Raw genomic sequence first — 26,018 nt, 5'->3', positions numbered from 1 at the left:
ACTGCCTATTACGACTCCGATGTGGTTTAGTCTGGAGGACGCTTGTTGTCAAGAGCGAGCCCCGTGCAGTCGTTCATTGCAGTGCTCCTGACAGATCTCGTGTAAGTGACTTTACGCCAGGCAGCACTTCTCTATTTGCGAATCGTTTGTTTGCAAACGCAGAACCCTGTGATACAGTCGCTGGTTTGTCAGTAGCTAAAAGCAGCGTCAAGCTGCCACAAAGGTCTACCTACCTCCTTTCGAACATTATTCGGATCGGGGCGGTGTCAGTGAGATGCGTCGGCGCCACCCCGTCGCGAGAAACTGGCTCACCAGGTGATGAAATAGATTTTATTTTCTTTTATCGTCTAGATGAAGCACAACCATGCACTGCGACTGTCGCCGTTGACCCTTCGGCAAAATAGGAATTGCCGCCAAACTGCCCTCTTAGTGCTAATTTCATAGTTGGATTCATGGCAAAGAGACGGGAACTTCTCGCTGACACAAAGTAGAAAGCTCCTTCGGTTTGCCATGACATTGCTCTTGTTGCCATTATTGTTGTCGTGGTCGTGACCGCCTTCAGCCTAGTAGCCCATGGGTCTTCGCTACAGTACTTTTGAGCTTCTTGCGGTAGTGCGGCATAAAGTGGGACCAGAAGGGGGCTTCGAGGAAGCGATGTCGCGTGTAAACCCTCCTCTAGATGAAGCGCGTCCATAGGAGATTGCGGTGGTTTCTCGTCCTTCTTTAGTTTACAGCCAGCACTCACAGTTCTTCTTCTGCAAAACTCACCACCACACTGTCGCTTTTCAGTTCTACTTTAGCCACCACTTGGGTGCGGCGGCAAAAGAAAAACAGACTTATTACTTTTTCAAGTGGATAACCTTGCTGGCTTTGAGTATTGTTCTTAGCTTATCCGAACATGGAGAGCGTGTGCGAGTCCCGGATGGTGTCGCGCTGGCTGTCCTTGATGTCGAAAAGGACGCCCCGGAGCTGTGCTTTAGGACGGGTCGGAGTTAGAGAGTCCCTCAGGGATCCCTACAAAGGCAAGGATGGATGAGGGAGGTCAGACGAGGCGAGAATACAGATGCGCCCAGCAGACACAAGAGTCGTATTACCTACTACTATGAGATGTAAAAAGAAAGGCTGACTCAGGGTACTTCATAGCGTTTGCCTGTAGTGAGTGTCTAAAAAAGATGCAAGAAACCTCGGAGACTTCAGAGGGCTATTTCCTGTAAAGCTTCTTTCCCTTCCAGCCACATATTCGGCTATAATGGAGAAGACAATGAAATATTAATGCGCACTGGACCAAAAGAAGGGCTCAGAGAAGTTACGTTTTCGGAAACTCGAGTATAATATATATGGATCTAAGCTCGCCTGCCTGGCCAATAATTAAATAACCACATTGTGAGTGTCTAGGGAAGTTCTATAAATATTAGGTTTAAGAGATATTGAATATTTAATAATAAAGTGTGAAATTAAAAATATGAGTGTGTCTGGGTTTATAGGCTTACATACTGGGAGCTACAGAGTACGATACTCCACTCGACAAGCAGACATTCATATTGTGACGTCCTGACCTAACACATATTTCGCATAGGAAAACTAGTGCAAAATGAGACCCAGATATCACTTGAATTGGATATAATTTAAACACGCACAATATTAATTAAAACAAGGGATTAAACATTTCTGTTCATTAGCGAGATTTTCTCAGTTTATTGGCAATCACCAAGGCCTTCGTAGCTTTTAGCTATAGCTTTAATATAATGACTTTTCTACGTCAATCGCTTCGCCAAAACACTCACAAGTAATGTTCATAGTCATTAGATAATTATGTCAAATTATAATTATATGACTAGCACTAATTATCCGACCTACTTGATTGTGCCAACCATCAGCTGCGATCGCCATATCCGCAAATGTAATACACTAATAATGACCCTTATTATAGCGCAATCAACTGTTGCTGCTTTCCGTAGAATACGGCTGGACCCAAGTTTAAAAAGCTTTGCCATTAATAGATAAACGTATCCATGTTGAACATATTGACAATTGACAGCTTGTACTTCAACGGACCGCCTGTTCCTAAGAGAGACCAGACCGGCGTCATTAGGCCGGTTCACCGTTTTTTAGTAAATAAATAAATAAAGAAATAATTTGTATGCGTTTTGATTCATATCAATAGTGCAAAGCGAATTTACATGACGTACATCGTTCGGCTCATTGCGCCGATGAGAGAAAAGCCATACTTCAGACTAACTTTTCTGTTACAGATTATTACGAGGGGTTTATGCCGATATATAAAACCACACAAGTCTGTACGTCAGACCATAAAATAACGATGCTGTTTCTTCATCGTGCCATCGAAGGTGAAGCGTATCGGTCGCAACGACGACAGCATCGACAATGACAGCCGCCGCAGCAGTAGCAGCAAGGCTATCTCGTGAGTAAACGAAATATAGCGTATAGACTTTGTCGAGGCTTTGGTGTGTCGTAGGGGTTCGATATAGCTTTCCGAAATTGACGGGCCTGCACCGTTTCTTCCGCTCTCTTCGAATTTGAAACTTTCCCATGCTTGGAAACAGCGCCGTCTTTAGGAGGCCGCTGTGTTTTTCACAGCGCTAACTGCACGGACGCGTGCGTTGTCGTCGCGGGGTGTATTTTTAGCAGGGGTCAGTGGTAGCTGCAGCGATCGCTAGCAGGACAAGTAATTTGGAAGGCGTCACGCGCCGAGGGTGACTACGTTTGGACGTTACCACAGAAAGAGAGGTCTGAGATTCGTTTGGCGAGCGACACCCCTAAATAGGTAATTTCGCCTTTTTTTGCAATTCCGCTTCTATCTATCCTTCAAGACGACTTTGTCAAGTCGTTTCTGACGACGCTTATAAGTGCATCGCACAGCGTAAGCTTCGGGCGTGATTTTCTTCGGCGACAAGAAACCGGCATCGAACAAACGCAAATGTTTTGTATGTAACGTGCCCTGTTTTTCTAAAGTCATTTCGCTGTTATTCGTGAAAATGTTCTTTACATGATTGTCTCAACGCATAAGTTGATCTCGGTGGGGTCATACTAATCAGCTCGAAATGTAAATGGGTTTACTGCATATCTTGTTTAGCGTTCCTTTAACTAACGTTTACTGCTCTACCCATTTATGTATTGACTTTAAGCTTTTTTTCTCTCTTTTTTTTTTTTGATAAATACTTATTGAGTTTGTGCGTTGCGCAAATTACCGTCATTTCTTTAAACGCTCAATCTGGCCAGTCTTTGTTCAAAAGTGATCTATTTTTGTTGTTAAAGACGTGGTCGCTACCTTTGGTCACCTAACGGTTAACAGCGTTTTCTTTTACATTTTTTTCGCCAACTGTTGTTATCCCTTGCACTGGAATATCTAATTTTCACACGCAGTTATTTGCTTCCGTACTCCTCGTCGATCTCCGTATTATAGCTTACGTCGTTTTTCTTTTCTTCAGTTATGAATTGATTCCTCCCACGCTTCGTCAAGACGCATCTCTCGCATACGGAAAGATATTTTGTAGCGAAAGGGTCTGCTGCCACGTTGACCGAATACGCACATATATATGTATATATATATATATATAAAGAGAGAGAGCGAGAATACGAAAGAAGTGTTGCCTCTACCACCATGTTCTGAATTTTTCCTCAGTCTAAATATTGTCAAATGCTTGCACAAGTTTTCCTTCGAGTATATTTTTCCCTAATGCCAGTCCAACATTACTGTTACTATGTTAGACCGAAAAAAAGGGAGATTCCCTTTGAATTTCGCAGATCTTCTCATTTTCAATCTTTCAAGCAAAAATATGGGTTAAAGTATTAAAATATGAATTATTAGAATGAAGATAGTATGTCATCGCATGGGTAGATGCTACATAGGGACTCCACGAGGACGAGATGGCAATGGTCAGCAAAGCAACGACTGCCACATCTTCTCCTCTTCCCCACAGGGAAAAATTATGACATTTTCGTCGCCCACTTTCAGTGCTCATTGCTGCGTGGGCAATTTTAGAGACATATTTTTATTGTATAGTTGGACACAATTAGATTTTTCCCGGGCCGTCTCACACGACCGTGCGTGCCTACGTTGGATGTTTCGTTTGTTCAGACATCCAGAGCCACCCCCAAATGCTTTTAAACGCCCTCAGATCTTCGATTATCCCAGTAACCTTTCACATTTCACGACCGTTCATCTCTGTTGTCTCTAGCGTTTTTCGGCGCTGTTTGGGGTAGCGGGAAACGAGACAAGGACTCCGAGTCGGGCGACTAAGTTTTACGTGGTAATACAGACGAACAGGCGAGTTCTGAGAAGACACGCGACTACTCTCAGTATGCTACTTGCTTTATCATCTAAGCTGGTTTCTCTGCTATTCTAGGCAATCTTCGCATCGTTTTAGACCCTTTCCCAACTCTCTGTCCCGCTTCCTATGACGTTTTGGCAATCCGCTACAAACAGCGATTGCGAACCGATATCGCCAGCGAGAATGAGGCCCGACTGTTGATGCACACGAGCCAACCGATAGGGCCTTAGTTCTACGCTCAGCTTGACTTGTCACATCTGAACGTTCTTGCTAACGCCTTGCTGCTGGTATGCTACTTGGAAGAATGATATGATTTAATATGGCTCGTGCACCCACTATCGTCTCGTTTACGTAAGCGCCACGCGTTGACAGCAGCCGAAGCTACAGCAGACGACATCTCGGTATCATCCAATCCCGAATGACCGAGTCGGCCTTGACAGAAGTAATAGCAAAAATAACAACAACAACAACAACAACAACGTTAACATTACCGTAACAAAGCCAACATTGTTGTTGCTGGACTGAGCCATGTGCTATGCCTGTCGCTTTACTATTCACCACTACGCCACGCTGGGTCGTGGATTGCCAGTTGTTGACGATACTCACCCAGCCAGTCACCCAAAAAGCACAGCACTTGGAAGTGCCAACCGTCTCAAGCTTTCAGTGTTTCAGCCACGCTTGAAGTCCCTAAAGTTTCAAAGCGAGAAGTTGCACGCGCTCAACAAAAATCGCCCCCTACCAGCCATCCTGTGGACAAACATTCTGCACTGCCGATACCATCAAAATGACGGCAACGACAATGACGATACTTTTGCGACGACGGGATACGCATTGTACGCTGCCCACCTTTATCAGCAGTTCCTAACTTTATACCACACGCTGTATATTCCAAGCAGAGCACTTCTTTTCAAACTTGCCCGCGTACCTGCACTCCTGCAGTAGCAGTAGCCGAAGCGTCGCGTTATCGACTGCTCATACAGGTCACGGTATTGCGGTATATCGAATACTGTGTACGCATAAGGTTATGCTAGGACTCATGGTCGATGCAAGGAACGTGTCCTGCTTGCCAGCGGTAGCAGCCCGTAGTATTGATTTTCGGAGGTAGGAAATAAGTGGAAAAGGGCTGTCTTGCTAAAGTAATGGAGTTCGGCGTAATAACGAAAGCGGATATTCAAAAGTTTAATGCGCCTGCAGACGCACGTCAGGAGATCTCGGTGTCAACTCTGCCTGTGAGTTCGATCCACTGTACCCTTGCTGGTTCTGTTAGCCTGTTGCAGAGCAGGAATCGAGCGCATTGATAGCGTGGAAGAAAAACAACGGGATGTCCTTAGCTATGAAAAGGCATAAGGGTTTGTTTCGACAGGAGATTGTGGCTGGAGCCTCTGCTCAAAAGGGTGAAAATTTATGGAGGTCGCCTGACCAGCTTCTGCGAGTTGTAGATTAGCGATTCAGCGTACGGCTTGTCGATGCGCTAGTCAGGCAGGCGAAAGAAAACAGCGTATAGATATAGAAAAGGGCGAGCAACGGAGATCTTGTCTAACAGCACCGTGTTTCTATAGTGATTGGTTTGGCTGACAGAGCAGCCGTAATGGCCGCGGGCAAAAATGACGCCACCAGAACAATGTGCTGAAAGTACTAGTCCTCGTTCACTCCCCGCGCTTCTCTACCTTTCTACCCTTTAATGATACCCCTTCCCCGTCTCCCATAGGGCTGCATTACAATCGGGAAGCTTGTCGAGTTGTCCGCGCTCGTGAATGGCTCACCGTTGTCCTTTGGACGAACATGGTGGGACAGAATATAGCCTTCGATATATACATTTAGCTTTGGTTTACGTGCGTTGTAATGAAGAGCAGGTATTAGAGCCAAGGGATAGGGAACTGCTTGTATTTGATGAGGATTGCTATGGAGCGCTAGAAGCAAGTTTTAGCTTAGCGTTTACCAGATGACATCTGTAATTTAAGGGACACAGAGAGAGGGAAAGGTTTTCAGTATTAGATTGCTTGATTATGCAAGGGTTATTATACGTCCGTAGATTAGTGCTTTTAAAAGTGCTCTGATGGCTCGACAGGGTCATTGTGAACTTTGGCTGTCGTGTGCTACCTGGCCGTTATTGGTCTGTGTTCAGCTGACCGAAATCGATCAAATAAATTTTATAACACTTGACAGAGTAATTATAACACGAATAAATACGGAAGATGATCTTTTATTAAGAAAGCGGTAATATGGTATAAGTTACCTTGCTCTTGTGTACGCTTGGACATCCGACGAGCGAAAGGATGATTTTTACTATTCCTAGTTGCCCTTTCGGTGGGCCGATTTGAAAAGCCACTGCTCAAATTGACTAGTCGAATGGCATCAAAGTGATTAGATATGTTGCTTTTTAGAATAAGGTTTACGAATAAATACTACGTTGGAGTTCAATCATACCGCTTATAGAGGATGAAGCTGGATTTGGAAACGTTGCGCCCATTAAGGAAAATGTGTTGTGCAGATACACTCAGTACATGGCAAGCTAAGGCACTATACCTCTAGTAAAAAGGACACAGTAAATCCAGTGTCCGTGTCCAGATGCTCTTAACTGTTGGTAGTCATAAAGATTGCTGATCAAAACTACTTTGTTTGTCTAGTCTATAAACAGGGAATGATGTTTAATTTTTAGTTTGTCTAGTCTATAAACAGGGAATGATGTTTAATTTTTAGGTAGTAACTAGTACTTCGTTCAAAGATGAATGTTTCGAGTTCTAAAACCAGTACTGCCATTAGACTTTAGTTCCTCATGTTAAATTTGCCATTTAAAACGCCATTCGCCAGACTGCAATGTATCATAGAAGAACAAAAAATATGACAGAAAAACTGCTCCGACAAATGTTGACTGTAAAGAAACAATAATGGAACTTTAATACAAAACTAAGTCCTAGTGCAATAATACTAAGATACCTTCAGGCTCGCTTTGTCAACATATTTTTCGAAAGCATATATTTCTTTGGAACGTACGTCATACGCGTGACTGTCAAAAAGAACCCACTTCTACGGGCGTGATCGCGACTGCACAAGGGGATCAAGTTAACCCAATTGCTTGAATCTGCCTTAGTCATATTTAGGTAATCCTCGGCAATCGGCGACCCATTCCCACACAGTTTTTATCTGGCCTTTTGATCTTTAAACTTAATCTGCTAGGTCCATAGGCCGCAAAGCAACCATTTCTTCACCAGTATATGCTTCTCCTAGTTAATAACTAGAACTACTTGAGACTAGAAACTGCTGAAATGATTATTTATGTAAATCGAACTATTACCAGGTTTGATAATGATTTCTTTATAGTTTTCCCTGCTACCAACAAGAAACAGCTGTTCCTTGTGGTGTATATGAAACGGAAGTTTCATTTCCGTAAACAACCATATCATTTTCTAGCGACAGAAACTTTTTGAAAATGAAAGCCTTTCTAATAACTATGGTTACGGACATCTTCCCCCTGGTAATCATTACAGACCAATTCTGATTCAGGTAAATATCTGCCTCACCAATGAAGTAATTTTGATTTCGAGACATCGTAAGTTGCGAAGCTATTTCGTTTCTAGACAACGTCCATGGGAGTCCACATATACTGTCGAAGTTAACGAATAAGTGGTCTGTATAGTTTAGGTACGTAAATCTCGCTAGTTCCTTGGAAAAATTGGCCCCAACAAAAAAAAACTCTGTCGGTCATGCCTCTAGGCCTTAAATAATAGGATGCTGGAACGCCGATGCGCGAATAGAGCATGCGTACAGGGACGCGTTGGACCAAGCGGTGATGCTAGTGCGGTGCTTTATTTTTTCTCTTCTCTAACTTTCATTACAACTTAATAGACGAGCAAACCAAAACCAACCTAACTACCAACCATGTGTTGAATGCGTTAGTTGGTCCAACATACCGCTGCCCTTTTGAACCTGAGCTAATTACTATTGGAAGCTAAAAAATTAACTTCCGTTACATCTTTCAACTCTAGATTGAAAATGTTAGTTTACATATATTTGTTTACGAATACAAATAGCTGAATGAATTACTTAAGAAAATTTGGATCTTAGCACATCAATATTTCCAATGCTTTGAACTATTGCACACCTTCCAATCTAATGCTAATTCATTTAATTTGTTGCCCATAACTTCCGCTGTGCAGATTTTTTCGGCTCCATCATTTCTCCACCTTATAACTCTAATACAGTCACATGTTCTATTGGAGAATCGGATGGCACTAAGTACAGCACTCGACCAGAGACTATCCACTGATTTTCATTATGGATCAGTTCTGATCTTTTTTTCTATACTCCCACTCTAAGTTAGCATGTGTCACAGGCACATACGTCAAGTTTTACCAATATTCCTTGTCCGTACTATTCTGTCTCAATGAATTGTGCACGTGCAATGGACACATCCACTCCTCCATCGTCCTGAAGGCTTCTCGAAACGAAAACGCGAGAGTGAGGAAGAAACAGCGACGGGAGGGCAGCATAATCCAGGCCTCCTGTCTGTCTTTGGTCCAACTGTCTGTCGCCGTTGCGCAAAGTGCCGACGCTTTTATCGCGTACTATTTTGTACGGTTGAATCCCTCGTCCCGAATCCCATATTCCGGTCCCCTAGTTTCCTCGACTTTGCTCCTATCTCCCACTAACTCATAGCTTCTCCGCGCCCTATCTATACCCCTCGATCTACACCGCTGTATGTCTTTCGTGTTCCTTGACGTACTCGCCGAGTGTGGCAGTGTGTTCCATCTTACCGTTACAGGAGGCGGAAAGACAAGCAGGCTTAGGTATGTTTAATAAAACGACGTACAGCCGTTCTCTCGTCCCTCTTTCAAGTTGCTGGGGTTCTCTAGCACGCTTGTTCGCCGTGTTCGAGTTCCCCAGTTCTTCTGCTTTCTTTAACAAGCGCTTACTCGTTCAAAGCCGTATCTGTCTCTTTGCTTCGGCAATGCCCCTGCCTGCGCATCTGGTAATCCCTACTCATGCTCTAGGGATTCCCTATTGCATCCGAAGAGGTAAACGACCAGTTCGGTGGGGCAGGACTTGAAGGTTGGGATTTTACCTATGAGATGAGAAGGGTACAGTAGAGGGTAGAGAAACATGCACATTCATAGATATGTAGAGGACAAAACCATGCAGTACAAATATCTCGATTTTCATCTCGGTGCTACAGGTTTTGGTAGTACTAATTCTCTACATATTCTGCCAGTCAAACTGTGTGGATATAGCTAATGCTCCTCCTCGATTCTCTGTCAACACAAGTTCTACTGCTTGGCCTGGATTCCTTCGGTTGTTCTTCTGAACTCTCTTTAAGTTGTGTTTGTCTATTCCTGTACTTCTTTCTTCTCGTTAAATGAAAAAAATCTTCCCACATACTAGATGTCCCCGTTTTCTCCAATGCTTGCCCGTGTTCTATCTTTCCACGCTTTCGTTTGCCCCTTCTTCATTCACACGAAGTGGTCTTGTCCACATTCTGTTCTATTCGGTTTTGTATGTTACCGAGCTGTCCGAGTTGCTCTGCTCAGCTCGATTTTCTCGAACGATTCGTGAGTGATTCGTGCGACGGTACGGAACGAAAAAAGAGGTACGACTAAAGACAGAGCCAACGAGTCACAATCGCAGACACAACGACTGGGCGTCCGATATCCGATGCGAGGTCACCGCCCCTGGTTCTTACTGAGACACGCAGGGGCGCTTTTGTGGGGTTCAAGTTTCAATTGATCAATTTGTCGCCCCCTAGCATAGGCAGACATGCTCAACGGTGCATCGGAAAAAAGCATTGTCAAGTGAAAAAGAAAGGAAGGAAGAATAGGAAAGTAGCGTGGAGTAGATGTCCCAACCTCAAGTCGTACTTTCTATTTTTACCTCTGATAGCGCCTCGTTCTTTGCATTTCATCTGCCTTATATCCGCCTTTCAAATGGCATGTATTACATTGCTTGTCAATAAATGGCAGACTAGCTTATTCTTCTAGTTTAATTGAGGATCCGCGACGCGTTTAGAGGGGGACAAAATTGTTCAAGGCTCAAATAATTGAGGTCTTGGGGTACCAAGAGTAACTTTTGAATACAGCAAACAGAATCCGTGAAACAAAAAACAAGCAGACAAAAAATGGAGCTTGTCTTTTAAGCTTCTTTATGAACGAGCCTTCCACAGAGAAACTGTGAATACGCTTCGGGGCAGGTTATGAACTTCATGGATCACTGACTTGCAAGGTATATCAAATAATTTTTGAAGTTTAAAGCACCTAGTATTTGCCTAGACACTTCTTATTGTAAAAAAATTCATTGTATAACGTGTTTATTAGAAGGAGTTATTTGTCCTATCTATATGGTGATATAGTTTTGGCTATTTCTGTGATGAATGGCCATGAGCGATATTACAGCCTAAATGAGGCTATATTCTTACACATTCTTTAGAATATATGGCTTTATATGTAACAGCTATTTTCTCTTAGACAAATCCACCTTTAAGGGTTACAATGTATTGATTTGATGATATAAAACTAACAATTTATATAATATAAGTAGAATAAAAAAGCACGGTTATATGTTCTCGGAAGAGTGCATTATCTTCTCATTGCGCCAATGCATGGCTTTTTCGCACGAATAGAAACTTCTTGCAACGAAATATTAATTGTTGGTAATTCAGCTTTGTCTTCACAAAACATTAACTGAGACGTGAGCACATGCCATTTGAGAACGTTTGCCAGAAAAAATCTGATCAAATTACTTAGGAAATGGTATCTTAGTCTTTAATTAGTATATGTGTAATTATCATATAAGGGAGCACACCACAGTGAAGCACCTATGCGTGCCGCCTAAAGCCATTCCGTCCACAGACTATCGTATTAGACAACAGTAGTTCCGAGAATGTTTCGTAACCTTTTCGCATACACACTTTATAGTATATACACTATATACACTTTATAGTACCTCACCACCTTTTGAAGGTGACGCGTCCTACAAAGTGCCAAATCTGCTCCAATGCCTCTGAGCACCTGGCGACATGTCAATTCAATGTCAAATATTTCGTCGTAAAATCTAATTTCCATAATACGCTTATCTCACTCAACCTATTTAGACGCACGTGAGCCTTTAGATAAGGTCCTTTTAACTTTCGCATATAACGTATTTCTGTAATACGCTTTATGCAGGACGGAGGCAGTTTTGCCTCATCGTACGGTAGTGAACAACACTACTCAGACAAGCTCTTATCTACGCCCCCTTTCGGCGTAAATTCGCACTACGTCTTGTTCTAGCGCAATCGACTATGTCTGTTATACGTCGAGAAACTAAATATCATTCTACTCGTGTTGAGACATCCTGGGAAATTGAACTTCTTAGTTTAGACTAAGCTATATCGTAACGAGAATGCCGTGAGTATGCCAAAACGGCGTAGGATCCAAACCTAAATAACCGACGGTTCGCGTCACAACGAGATAGTTCAAGGAACCACGCATTTCTACGCAACGCGAAAAGACGCATTCACCAGGAGGGTGACGGTGGCTCGGGACGGTTAATGAAGCGGTGTCTTTTTAAGGAGTACGCGTTTGCAGCTGGTTGAAGTGAACTGATTGATAGAATATTGTCATCAGCCTTTGTTATAGGTATCGTCTCAAAAATGGTGGAATACTGTCTGTCGTGGATGATATAACGATAGTGAACGAAGTCTCGCTTATGGAAGTTTGGGAGGCGGGTCAGAATGAGTTTTTTTTCTTTTAAGGGCGAACGCAGGACAAGCAAAAAGGAATCCAAACGGAGCAGTGCGAAGCAGGACTTTCTCCTTTGCCCCTTAGTAATCCCTGCGTGTTCCTGATTAGCTACCTAATCATTGTAAGGACAGTACAGGTTCCTCTTAATCCTTCCGTGCAGAGAATTCTCAGAAAAAACACATCACACGAGAGATATACGTCGCTAATCTCATAGAGGTAAGCACACGTGTTCTCAGGTGGGGATACACTCAACGCAATAGGACTTTAAGTACAAGCCAAACCCCATCACTGAAGCTGCATCTCTTGCAGGCTCTCCTTTAGCGCTGATTTCTCTAATGCTGCTACTGGCGTCCCACAGGTTTGACTACCTCCCAGTCTAGCGACTTACCCTTGAAGACCCCTTATTTTATTTAACAAAGATAGAAAAGCAGAAAGCGAACGTCTTCCGAATAACACCCTTCCTCTGGGTTTGTCAATGAGCAATAGGAAAAAAGTTCGCACCCCACCAGCAGCCGCCCCAAACAGCTTTTCGATAACAAGGCGAGCGTTCGCAAAAATTAAGTGTGGATACGGGGGTTAAGTCGTTTCAATGATACGTATGCGAGGTAGTCAGAGAAAGGCTGACTTATCTGACTAGAATATACCGTTTCGGTTAGATATACTTGTTTCAGGTAAGGTTTCCTATTCATACTGAATAGAGTGGTGGTTTCTTGTTCATATCGTTAGGCAACTAGGCTCGTTTCAAAGTTGATGCCGTCACTCGAAAGTTTGATATCAGACCTTTATGAGATCAGACCTTTAGTGGTTGTGCCACTTTGCACTTGTTTTGCATTCTTTTATTTTCCTCATAAGGGAACCTACGTCCTAAATTAGGTCAAAGTATAGAATTATGTAATTAGGTTAGCCGGTGCCACAGCTCAAGACAGCTGGCCTTTACTGACATGAAACAGGATGGGCTAAGGTAAAGCGGGCATTAAATTATAGCGTACAATATACATAAATTATGATGCTAAGAAATCAACAATGTATCGCAGTTAAATAGTAGAGGTATACCAGTGAGAAAAAGATTAATTTTCCTATGAGCAAAAAAGGAGTTGATTTACAATCGAAGTAGACCCTTCTTATTATGAGATTGTCGGGCTACATTTGTTACCCCTCTACGGGAGTATTCTACCACAGTCTGAACTTCCGTTGTGGCGAACCGCGATTTTATGTCTGCCAACTTCCCTCACCGATGCATGACAAAACGTACTTTATCCCACACACATAATATAACTGTAAAAAATGTAACAAAATTAAACAAAAATATAAAATATATTCATAGTTTACAGGTAACCGGCGGCTTTTCACGGCTAACGCTGAACGATGCTGCGACAGACACGAGACACAGATCTGACTAAAAACAATCATATATACGTATATATATATATATATATATATATATATATATATACATTTTTATTAAACCCTCCGATTTGTACGCAGTGGCCCTAGGTTTGCGTATCTAAATCTTATTTTTCCCTTCTGTAGCTTCATGCCGTATGCATGTACATCTACTTTCTTAATAAATGTATAACATATGCTACACTGAATTTGTTTCATAAGCCATACCCTTTTCGACCCGCCCTTTCTATAAATGCATGTGATATTAGATTATTAAGTTCATACACACTTGTGCGATTCATACATGTAATCGTATCCTATATTCATCTTTCCATGAAGCGCAAGCTGGAACGAGATGCTGCTTTAACAACTATAGGGCCTTACGACGCTGTAACTCCTCACGAATCTTTCACATCGGTTCAACGGTGTACCTCCTCTCGCCCTCCATTCGTTCCGATCAACAAGCCACGTATACTTTGTAGAATCATCAGTATATTCAACACTCATAGCCATTCTCTTCGTTGCCCCCACCGAAAGTCTACATTTTACCAGTCAACGATTACAGACTATCCCTAAAGTAAAAGCCTGTGAATAAGTTGCCTCTACTTAACTTTACCCTAGCTCGCTCTAAGTAAAACTAAACCACTCTATATTGATCATCGCTCTTTTTTTCTCATTACTCCGCTATCTGTCGCCGTTATTCGAATAAATTCTCACTCGCCGAACCACTCCGTCCTGTTTCAGCCGACTAAACTCTATCCGACTGACCAAAGCACGTTGTGAGTCACGTAGCGCCCGTGATATGGTCTTCACCCGTATTCCGCAGGGCGCATTGCTAGCTTCATCCCTTAGCCTACCGATCCCTTCGCCGTTGGTCAAAGGCATATCTCCAATTTTTGCATCTCTAGCAACACATTCTCTACATTCGTAAGTATAGTGGAGTGCCTATGAATGCACCAAAGCCCTCTGGCCATGTTGCAGGGGGCAGCATTTCGTCATGCAGGGACGAGTTCCTCGTCATCATCATCATCATGCTGACTTAAGCAGTCCTAGTCATGACGCTCGTACTAGTCATATCGAGCAAGACTGATGTGTGCATCAGTTCAGTAGTTCAGTTTGGACCCGTCCAGCAGCGGCACGCACCGACCGACCGCGCCGCATTTGAACGTGACCGCCCGACTTTAACTGTAATTAAGTTGTGCACATCCCTCACACTCAGAGCTACAGAGTGACGTCTGGTAAAACAAATACACTCAACTCTACAGATATAGCTATAGAGGGAGAGTGCGAGTAATAAAACATAGACGAAAACGAATTAAGGGTTAGATCCTCCATAGGAATAACGATTTAGGCGTGGTGCTTCTGAAAACGTGAACTCCGGCCATTGGGTTAGAGGTCTGAAGCTGTTTCAGATCGGTAGAACTGAGCTGATTCACTGGGATACCACTGTGGCTGTCATGTGATTATAGTGAGTGGCGCATTCAGTAAGAGAAGGAGTGAGAATTTCAGGTGTCTGCCAACAGCGACAGAAGCCGAAATTCGTAATTAGTCGCGGACATTCTATTTCATTACGTTTGTCCATAGGGCAAGACCTAGGTTAACAGAAGTGAGAATCCCGAAAACGCGGAGATCGTTGTTGATTTACTGTTACAAAATGGCACATACGTGGGACCCACAATGGCTCTATTAGTAATAGCTGTAACACCTTTTTTAGTGAGAGAGGTACGATGGTCGACCATCGGTGTGATCCACAACAAAACGTATACGATCCACGGTGTCCACAAGCGCAGATAAAAATGCTGTACCGTTCTCAGAGAATCGAACTCAACTATGCGAACACAAGTACAAGCCCCAACTGCTGGGTAAAGTGATACCCCAATTAATTACAGGAATGAGCCCGCATAACTCGCCAGTGTCTAGGCTCCCGGTGGCATATCGGGGCTGTACCATTGCGCAATAGCTCCTCAGGGAGCCGTCAAAACGAGAGGTTGCTGACGAACTAGTGATTTAAGGGTCTCATTCACTGCTTGCAGACAATTAAACCTCCCAAACTGCTCCTCGACGTATACAATCATGCATGTATAGGCACAAAATATTAAAACTTAGTCGAAATCCTCGCTGAATTTATATATTGCGCAATTGCTTAAATTATTTTAACGTCAACATGCGGATGGGTACAATAGTTACTTTGATATAAGCGGATCGTAAACCTAGCACGGATGAAAATATCAATAGATATGAGGTGTATCCACAAAATAAGAATCACAGTATGAAAATATCGTCGTAGAATATCAACGAATAGAGACAAAAACGTTTCATGAGCCTACAGCGTTACTGATTCGAAATTTAGCGTGGTGTTTAACGATAGCAGACAGCCTCTGCAATTCGCTTCTCTGCACTATTTCTTGTTTCTCGTTGACTCGTTTTTGTTATGCGTCTAGCGAAACAATTGCCCTTAACGCAAAGCAGTTATATACTTCGAGCGTACTACACCTCGATACTATACAATTAGCGTAAACAAAAAAGGTACCATAAAAATATAATGACCAGTGTGATACTTTATTGAAATTTCACCTTGAGCCATTTGTTTAACTAGATATCTAGGTGATTTCTGCTGATATACTTTTATTACGTATACACATGCCGCATTTCATTGTGGAAATGCCCTCATCTATCTATCTATAGGGTTGCTTCCACCTTGAAGCCTGCTTCATTGCCTGTCGTCTTTCATTTTTGTCCGTTTACATTAAGCATGCCTCTTCCTCTACCGTTAGGTAAATCTCTGAACAACTTCTATTTCTTTCCGACAGGAAAGATTTTTACCCTGTGTAGTGACCTTCACCAATAGAGCCTTTACACAATTGCAGATAGCGCACCCAGCTAGACGAATTGCAGGACACATATAAGTCTCAATAAAAGGTGCGATTACTTTGCAATAGGTATTGTTCAGTTTCGCGATAGACAGCCGCCATTCTGGATACTTCTTAAGGAAGCAACACAACCAGTTCTTTCAGCTTTTAACAGACACAGCCATCTTTAGCGTATACGAAGGGGAACCCGACATGATTATCTAAATGGCTTAACACAGCCTTTTGCAACCCTTCGTTCCCACTAACTCATCTCTTTCAGCTAGTCTGTCTACCGCGATAAGCTTGTGTCACTAACTTGCACCTGTCTAGATACCTCCGACACATTCAGCAAACACTTAATAATGCTAATCGAATGCAGGTTTCGTATAGCAATGCCAGGACGAGCTACACCTGAAAATGGAAGGCTCATGGACAATCATTAGCTCCCGAAATCTTGCTTATGCCTAGGTTTTATTTAACGCGAAGACCATATGTGTCTTGTCGCTGCCGTGGAGCACGCCAGCAGACCTGGTCTTCTCGCCAAGCAAACTTCAACTATTGCAAAGCCGCAACGGAAAAGCCTCGCACAGTAAAAACACCAATTATAGCAAAAGAACAGTGTTCCCGAGGTGGTGCAGTCGTAGCGAGTTTGGTCCTATGAAACCTAGGAACAGTTACGAAGTGCTGCTGGTCGAAACGAAGCGCCTGTCAAGGTGCCGTTTGTTTTGTGCTGTTCGAAGAGGTTGTCCGAAATAACGCTTAGCGGCAGTATTAAAGTCAGAACACAGAATGATATATATTTAATAGTACTGACCGGACTAGTGAGAGCTGCATTCGGCACTAATATGTACACCTCGTGCGTCATCTCTGGGTCGTTCGCCGCAACCTAACTCAATTCTCTCAGGGCTTGAACTTGTCATCATTAGCTGATGATGGTAAAAAAGATTTCGTCCTTTCTCGGCCAAATAAATTAAACAACAATGCATTGCACAGGCCAAGCTTCGCTTTTAGGGTATTTGCTCGGTATTGTGAAATTCCCATTCATTGAACCCTGAATGCTGTACGTTTGATTTTGATTCGTGACTGTTACTTCGAAGTAAAGCTCATATAAATGGCTAGTAGATTTGTGAGGTCATTACGCTGGATAATGCTGAACTGGTTAAACTATAAAGTTCGCAGTAAAGTTCTGAAAGCCAGAGCTACGACTACTGCATCGACCGCAGTAGCATGGTTGCTTTGCATAGGTGTGTATGGTCGTTGCGCTACGGCATACGAATGCTCGAGTGCTGTCCATGACGTTGTCTCTTTTTTCTTCTTGTTGCTGACATCTTTTTCACATGGTGTTTAGCACGCATAGTTTACGAAGGCTTGTGGTGCCACCACTTCTCTACAGTTGATGCCTCGTTGTGGGCAAAGATGCGAAAAGACAGAGTCCTTCGGTAGCTGGCACCAGTCGGCGCGACCGCTTTCGTATTTTACCTGTCTTCCTTGTAGCTAGCCAGATGAGTAACACTGCCATAAGAGCAAAATTAAGTTCCTTTTCATCTTTCGTGTACTCTACCTTCGATAGAAGTCGTGGTGCTGTTTTTGTACCATTGTATAGAGGAAATCGCGCGTCCCTAACGTTAACCACTCTACCACGGAGCTATATTGATTGTAGCGACATGGGGAGGACCTATGACGCTTCTATTCTTCACCTTTTTTCCGTAAGGAGGAGTGATGTACCATGTGTATGTCTCTCGCAGTCTGCCTACAAAAACGAATTGCTCTATGTAAAGCCGAACCAGCAAGCCAACCCACTCAAGTACATACGAGGAACTGCGCAAGAAGAGCAGATCTGGTAAGTAACCTCGTGAGGCAAAGCCCAGGGCTAAGGGAAAACCTCGATACCGGGCTGGGTGCTTACTTCCACAGCGAATCTATGTAAATCCGTTGTGGAATAAGTAGAAGCGGCCCAACCTGTACAGTATACCGTGCTAGTATAGCATGATAGTGTGTTAAAAAGAAGGGAGCGGGGAAAATACGTATACAACATATCCATTATAGTAGCCGGCGGAAGAGCTGTGGCTGTTGTTCCTGTTGATGCAGTGCGGACGGCGAGACGGCTAGGGATTGGCGGGACCTATTTTGCAGGAAAAGAGAAGCTTTTCCACGATACGACGAGAAGGGCATATTATGAATATGTATGAGATAGGCTTCTTTGTCTATAGTGCTGCACGCTGCCAATGTTGAGGGCTAAAGTATCTGAAACAAAGCCTCTGGTGCGTAACCAAGTGAAGACACTGAGCGTCAGTAGCCGCATCAAAAGTCCTGGCGTGAAGAGTAACAGTAATCGTGACTACGTCGACATCTGTAGCACAAATGGCTCGAAGGTAATAGAACTAATAGCACAAGGTGAATAAAATGAGTGAACTTATGTGAGCACAGGGTGGCGCGCGAGTTGTTGATCGGGGATTTGTCATAACGATAAACGGCAAAGAGTTGCTAAAAAGGAATATTCGTCAACTTCAGAATGAGAAAAAATAGGTAATGAAGGATTGACTTCGTGAAGTTGCACGAGCCTATCGAATTTTAGGGGATACTCCCGAATATTATACAAGTAGGTCAAAACGAATTAGGAATGCTACTGAAGAAATAATGAAGAATCTCGTTCAGTTGGAAAAACAGTCGCTGATAGATTGCCGAAATATCGTGGATACGCTTCATAAATGTAGCAATCTGCTAGCAGCTTCAAAATAGAAGTAAAATATAGAAATTAAAAGACTTGATCCAGCAAGTAACTCACGTTATCGCATTAAAAACTAAGCTGTGTAACATTCAGGTTCAACGAGTCAATCTATGAAAATGGAAAGCTTTAGTACAACCTAGTTAGTGTACCAGCACAAACAAATAAAGCATTTATGACTAACCGCAAGCCGGTCATGTTTCGTACGTTGCCTAACTCAAAATCGCTGATTGGAGCTCCGAGGAGCCTCATCACGTACTGATTAAACTGTAACTGTTCATAATGGTCATTTGTGTACTTCCGCACACTTTCGCTGGGTCTAGCAGGGCTGCCTCTCTGCTTAGTTGACCCACTTGGCGCATCCGTTTCCTTCCTTTAACGATTAATTAAAGTGATTCATTAGCATTAAAAAGATTTTAAAGTCGGATTGACGCTTGGTGCCTGTACTGCTTTGTAGTCTTCTGACATTCGGTCGCTAAAGCGCGGGCGCGTCTTGTTTGCGTCGTCGACTTTTCGAGTAATCACACCGATCTCAGCAACTCGGTCTACGTAGATACAACGTGGTCATTTCTCTGTGACAAATATGGCGCTGTGAGCTGAGTTTTTTTTCTTAAACACCACCGTAACATTACGAAACTGATCCGCGCTGGCTTATCAAGTCGTTTTGGCCGAAAAGATAGAGCCTTTTCAAGAACTATATGACAGTGGCGTTATTAACGGTGTCGGCAACATCGACTGAAATGATGTTTTCATTTAGCCTAGAAAAATTTTATATGGCAGGGCTTACATATAGATATATCTGTAACAATAATAACTTATTGTTATTTGCGAGTGAAGGACCGCGTTAACTTGCATGTTTTTAACCGACATCCCTTGGTATCCAGCCTATATAGATGTTTAAATGATTATAATTGTTATTTTTATTTAAACGTAGTTGTTAATCCAGGTGCAAACGAATTTACATACACTTTCTCCTGTTAGTTTAGGTCAATAGCGGTCGGCTATTTTTTTTGCAAACATGTTTTCATGTTGCTAGCTTTCTATAATAGACTTTGCCATTAATTACATGCTCTATTTAGATGTTTCGCTACGGTTATGCGTGCATAGAAACATGTCATTGGCTGGGTAGAAATGGATTATTCGTCCACATCGCACACAAAACACCCCCCTTTCATTTTTAACACTTAGTGAAACGTTGTATCGATTGGGTCGAATCGTGCCGCGTGGAAGCTGCTTATTGATACGTTCGAGCGCACCTCCCCGTACCGCCCATTTATTTAGACGATATTTATCCGCATAAGTTTCATTCAGTCTTTGCATTAAGGTGCGGCTCCTACGATGATTAGCGTGTAGGTGCACCACTACCTTGTTGTAAATAAAATTTGCGATCTTCATCAATGTCTTCTCCCGTAGTATTCGTTCCGGCACACACCAGGAATTCACACCAGTCCCGTTAAAAGAGTGATTTAATCAAATGATAGAATAGGGCACCCCAGAGCTATATGTATGTACGTGTGTATATATATATATACGTTGTGGAGAAACACCAAAGAGAAAGGATAATTAACTAATGTTCGTATGTTTTTAGCGGAATGAGGACTTGTTAATCAATGAGTCGAGTTTCCGCATTACCACTGCGTTTAATTCGTTTACCAGAATTTGCTATTGGGAACTGACCTCGTACCACCCCGTTTATAGCAATTCGGCACAGCGGGAAACACGAAACTATCGAAGAACAGATATTTTCCAATGAACCTGCAACTGTATTTATTATATACGCACTCTGGACGACACTGAGATGAAACGTCGGATTTCATAAAATCTCGCGAAAAAAAAAAAAAAACGAGTCTAAGGAAGAAGCTCTATGCCTTACTTCGATATTACGATTTGAGAACGATCAACTTATGCCTTGACACCTACTTACTGCCAAATCGGTTTGCAACGAACAATCTAACACTGTTATCTAATGACGTTTTTATCATCTGATTGTCATACGAGTATGAGGCATGAAGCCAAAACATTATCCCGATGATCGACTATTTTAATTGCGATATGGCTCGACCTAATTCGGGACCTAAAGTCGCAAAAAGTGTTGCATTGCGGTGTAATTCCTTCGAATATTGTGGACGCATCACAGAGAAGGATGTACATGTGCACAGTGTCGTCACGTGTTCATTGCAAAGCGACTTTGACACGAATCTTCATTTGTTTTTTATGCCCCAATGAACGTCCTGCACGCTTGTTGCTACGTTATAGAAGACTATACGATTTCTCGGAAGTAGCGTGCCTTCTTGTCTCGTTAATATCTATCGTAGTTATTTGTTAACGTTATTGTCAGGTAAAACGTCTGCTCGTTCCCAGCTATCTTTGAGAATCAGTTGACTTTAGTCCGCCAAGACGATAAAAATAAAGGTTATGGCAAGGGTAAGAAAGGAACGAGACAGATGGTAAAACAGCAATTGCAATTTTATAGCTTTTCTTCGTTTCTCTCTGGCCACAAACGATATTCGAGAGATAATAGACTAAAATGAACTGGGACCGTTCTTTAATTAGTTTGGGATTAGGGAAATAGAAACGCTGCTAAAGATGGTAGACCATATGGTGCCCAACAAAGCATGCCGGAGAGTAACGCGCAAGTGTTTCGCTGTCAAACCATATACAATATCGACCAGTTGTAAGGCAACAGGTCATCGTAGATCATGAGGGTGATAATGTTTGTCTTTTTACTATTTTTGTAAAGCTGTTATTTCGGAGATAAAGCTCCGTTCAAAGATGGACAACCCGTTTGATCCACTTAACAACTGGAAAAACTACAATTCAAGGAACAATAGATTAAACGATACGAAATTGTTCGCATTTCGACCAGGTCAGCTACTATTGACCGGTGTTATGAATGCATCTCAGTACATCAATAAACAAGAGCTTTTTCTTTCGGCCCAACGGTTAAGTGTGCCGCTTCCTGAAGCTAGCCTATACCACGGGACGTGGTGTGCCCTCTCGAACAAGCGGAGCCACGAAACAGAGGCATCAGAAAACGTTACTCAGATTTAAGCAGATAGCGGATCAATTGGAAGGGAAATCAACATAGAAAAAATCTAAACTTTTCGGAACTATATGCTTGAAAACAACTATACAATTATAGCGGCCCCTTAATCGAAGTGACTGTCATTTGTGAAAATTCATTCGTACATGCGTTGAATAAACAGTCTATTGAAGGCTTATCCGCAACCCAGAATTTCGTGTTGTTAGAGCTATTGTTGACTAGCCATTAATTATATTCAAAGCTGACATTTACAGGGAAGGCGTACTTGAACAGGTGTTTTTTGTAACGTGTTCCGCTATGCGATGCGGTGCGTGTCCCAAACATTTTTTTCTAGGCGTCAACGGAACTATCGGACCTGTCAGTTATCAACTGGTTAGTATCATCAATTTCATCATGCGCCATCTGGCAGTTCGGAAGTCCAGGCGCTCTGAACAAAAACCGGGTTTGGAATCAGATGACGACAAACACTAGGTTTATTTTATGCTAGAAAAAGCTGTAAATCGGTTAAAGCAATACATGAGGACGATAATACCGGACGTAGAATTCGAAACATTTATTTAGTTAGGATATTGACGATTTAGCAACAGAAGGCTATTAAAAAAAGAAGGAAAAAGTGTATTGGTCTTCTAGTAATTTAGGTAAAGTGAGCCTGAAATTAGCTCATCAAACCAATACAGGATCTCGAACCTTTTTCCGATTCCTCTAACCAACTGTTCATCTCGGCAGTAATTGTATAAGATCATTTGCTCGCCGCAAAACCAAAGCTTGTACACTACAGAAAACACTAATCTTACCACACGACAAGTGATAAAAACACAATACAATAAAAGTTAGAAGTTAGGTGTGACTTCGACTGTATTTTCGAACGTCCCGCCTTCCCGACCGGTTTGGAGAGCTGGTACAAGACTTCGCGTATTTTAATGAAGACAAATCAACGTACGCAATATCTAGCCCTGCACAGGTGGGTCGCACGAGACCATATTGTGAGCGTTTACTGTCGCTCGAGTAACAAGGAGTTCTCGATATGGCCGAATTATATCTACAGTATTATATCTATACGTTGAATTTTAGGTAAGAGGGGTAGCTTTCTTTCGAATAGTTTCGAGGACTACTGTTTGTAAAGGATATCACGGATGATTTTGGTGGGGATCATCAAGAAATCGCTTTCTGCTATGCTTCACGCCGTTCCTAATAGAAAGCTCAAAAAGTTTACTTCGTCATACTCGTGTGTATTACGGCTGTTCGATGCGGAGAATATATAGCGAAGGAAGATTTAGAAGCTTGACAGACGTACTTAATATCTTCCGTGTTACTTCGGTTTATGGTATGTTTACAGTAACACTATTATTCAGCAGACATTTGTAAACTGTATGCCGCTATTCAACTATGTTCCATGTTCTTTTTGTGCAGACGCGCACACAGATGATAATTTACGCACAAAGCCTAAATAAAAATAAGGGTCTAAAATTACTCCGAATATTGTTATTGGTCGCTGTTGTCATGATCAGAGTGTCTGCCCACGCGTTCGAGTTGCATATGTGAGAGAATCAACAAATTGCTTAATTGGATTTTACCGCCACCTCACCGATTCGGTGTTCCACTCACAGGACGTCTGAAGGACGCGAGCGATGACAAGCCACCACAGGAGTCAAGTGCGTGGACCAGCACGAGTGGCGAGCGTCGCATGAATTTAAGTGGACCCGATGGGGAAGGCGATACAAATCTAATTAGCTGGTTGTCCCTGTCGCTGATATGAATGGAAAACGTTGCCACGAATGCGTAATCTGTAAGTTATCCGTAAGTTGGCTATCGGTGCTGAATTGTCTGAAATCCACACTTTATGAAATATATTGAGGAACCACTGTTCATCGCACTGTATGTATATTTGTAGTAGACATCTCGGCCACCAGCTGGCATCGAACGAATGAAACAAATGTGCCCTTCATAAAAAGCTTGACATTTACTTTATTATGCAAACATATGTCCCTCATTATTGAAATTGGGAAGTAACGTAATAGGCGGTGGTAGGTCAAATGTGTGGTAGATTTTTGAGTGCTGATAGAATTAAAGCTTGAGTGAGTTTTCTTCGATGACCGAGTTGGTCTTCGCGATCGGCCCGGCCCCATTTTGGATGCAGAGACATCGTCAACGAGTACGCGTTACACAATGTTTTAGAGGTTATAGATCGAAATCTAGCCACCCAACCTGTAAATGCAGCTCTTCAGAAACAATAGCCCCAACAAGTGGTACGAGGTGGTAAACGAATAAATCCATTTATGAGCAGACTAGCAAACGTGTAATTGATTGAAATCCCGTTTTACCTGTGCGTATTTTCTAGATATAATCTGGTAGTTTTTATCCACAGAAATTGCTTAAAATAACTTCCTTCGATAAAATAAGGTCCTTCGATTAAGTCATATACTGCGTAAGATAATCCAAAGTCCAGAATTGTGACTTTGCGGGCAAATGGAGCTTTTGTTGGCCTGCGACCTTCAAGTACAACAGAATTCCATTAAGATATCATTATAATACGGACACTTACTAAATCCGCATATTCTGTGGTTTCCTTATAGGACATCTGTAGTAAAATTTTTTTAGGTAATTAAAATTTTTGCAACGATTTTTTTTCATTTTGACGATGGTATGAGCAATTCCAATCGAGAAGAATGTAGATGTGTGACATTTGGCGAAGCCGTGGTAATCTTAGTTGTTCGATGTACTTCGGTTTTCTAGCAATGAAAAAGATTCTTAGATCTATTAATATAATCAGTTTAATTATAATACGTCAGCATACAGGTATTGGTACCCTAGAATATTTTAGCATTGTGTAACTAAATGGTGAACTGCATAAATAAACAAATAACGCACAACAGTTTATACCGGAGTAGAACCCGAGAAGAATCTGTCTAAGAACAGATCTCAAAACGGATTTTCTTGTTTCTCTGAAAGTTGCTAATGACGGAAACGCCTTATGCACACCTTGTATAATCTACCCAGATTATGTGAGCGCCCAGGTCTGGAACCTGAAGCTTAGCTTTATGAGTTGGTTATTTACTAAAAACCGCTCCGGTTAGAGAGATACTTTTCTATATAGCATATCTGTTAACAGGAGATGCAGACGACCAGGGAAGGCGAAGCTGGCTATGCATCAACATTCACTCCTACCTAGCAAAAGAAAGAATGAGATGGGCGAAGGAACAGAGCGCTCATGTAACTATGTCCGATAGTCTTAAGAACGTCATCTATAAACTGACACATCTGAATCAATTTTTTTTCTAGAATCTAACATGCACGGAGGGGAGGACCAACTGGTCAATAATGGGGTGGTCCCCAGTCCCTCTTTCAGTTTTGCTCCAATGTCTGCACACGCCCAAAAAATGTATTGGACCGAGTCGTGAACACCGTTAGTGCACTATCTGCCCAAGGTATCAGGTGATTTACTAATAGGAAACTGACCGTTCTCAAGAAATGAATGTCCACTTAACATTTGCGGTAAGTTGCTGTTCATATTTTATCGTTTGTATCCTAAATCAGTCTTTTTGTGATTTTAAAATCTACTAAAAAAAAAATGTACTCCTGTCGCAATCTCCCCTGCCATTTTTGCAGTGTTTCTTTTCTAATATCTTTCTGTTCATATATCGTTCTTTGAGATACCACTGCTTGCCTTACGCCACCGAAGGAACTAGTTCTAAATATTCGACGTATCCGCGTTCGGGTTTGGTAAGGTTTTCTTTCTTGTATAATGCTTTCCTTTACGTCTGTGTTCAGTACAAGACAACCAAGCCCTCCATTGTTTCATAGATCTTTCGAAGTCTATTTCTGGGCCCGTCCGCGTTGGAGAAAATTTTAATTAGTCTGGAAATCGCACTAACGGCTTTGTTAATAGCATAATCAACTTGTGTTCTACAACTTAACACATTACCCAGAATAGTTGCTAGGTGTTGGATGCTTTTATTTGGTAAGACAGTACGACCATACAGTTTAATACTTACATCATTTACGTTCTTTCGCCCA

The sequence above is a fragment of the Varroa destructor genome, unplaced genomic scaffold (assembly GCF_002443255.2).
Source record: "Varroa destructor unplaced genomic scaffold, Vdes_3.0 BEIS01000002.1, whole genome shotgun sequence".
Taxonomy (NCBI): Eukaryota; Metazoa; Arthropoda; class Arachnida; order Mesostigmata; family Varroidae; genus Varroa; species Varroa destructor.
The sequence above is the reverse complement of the archived record's forward strand: the minus strand, read 5'-3'. Positions refer to the sequence as shown.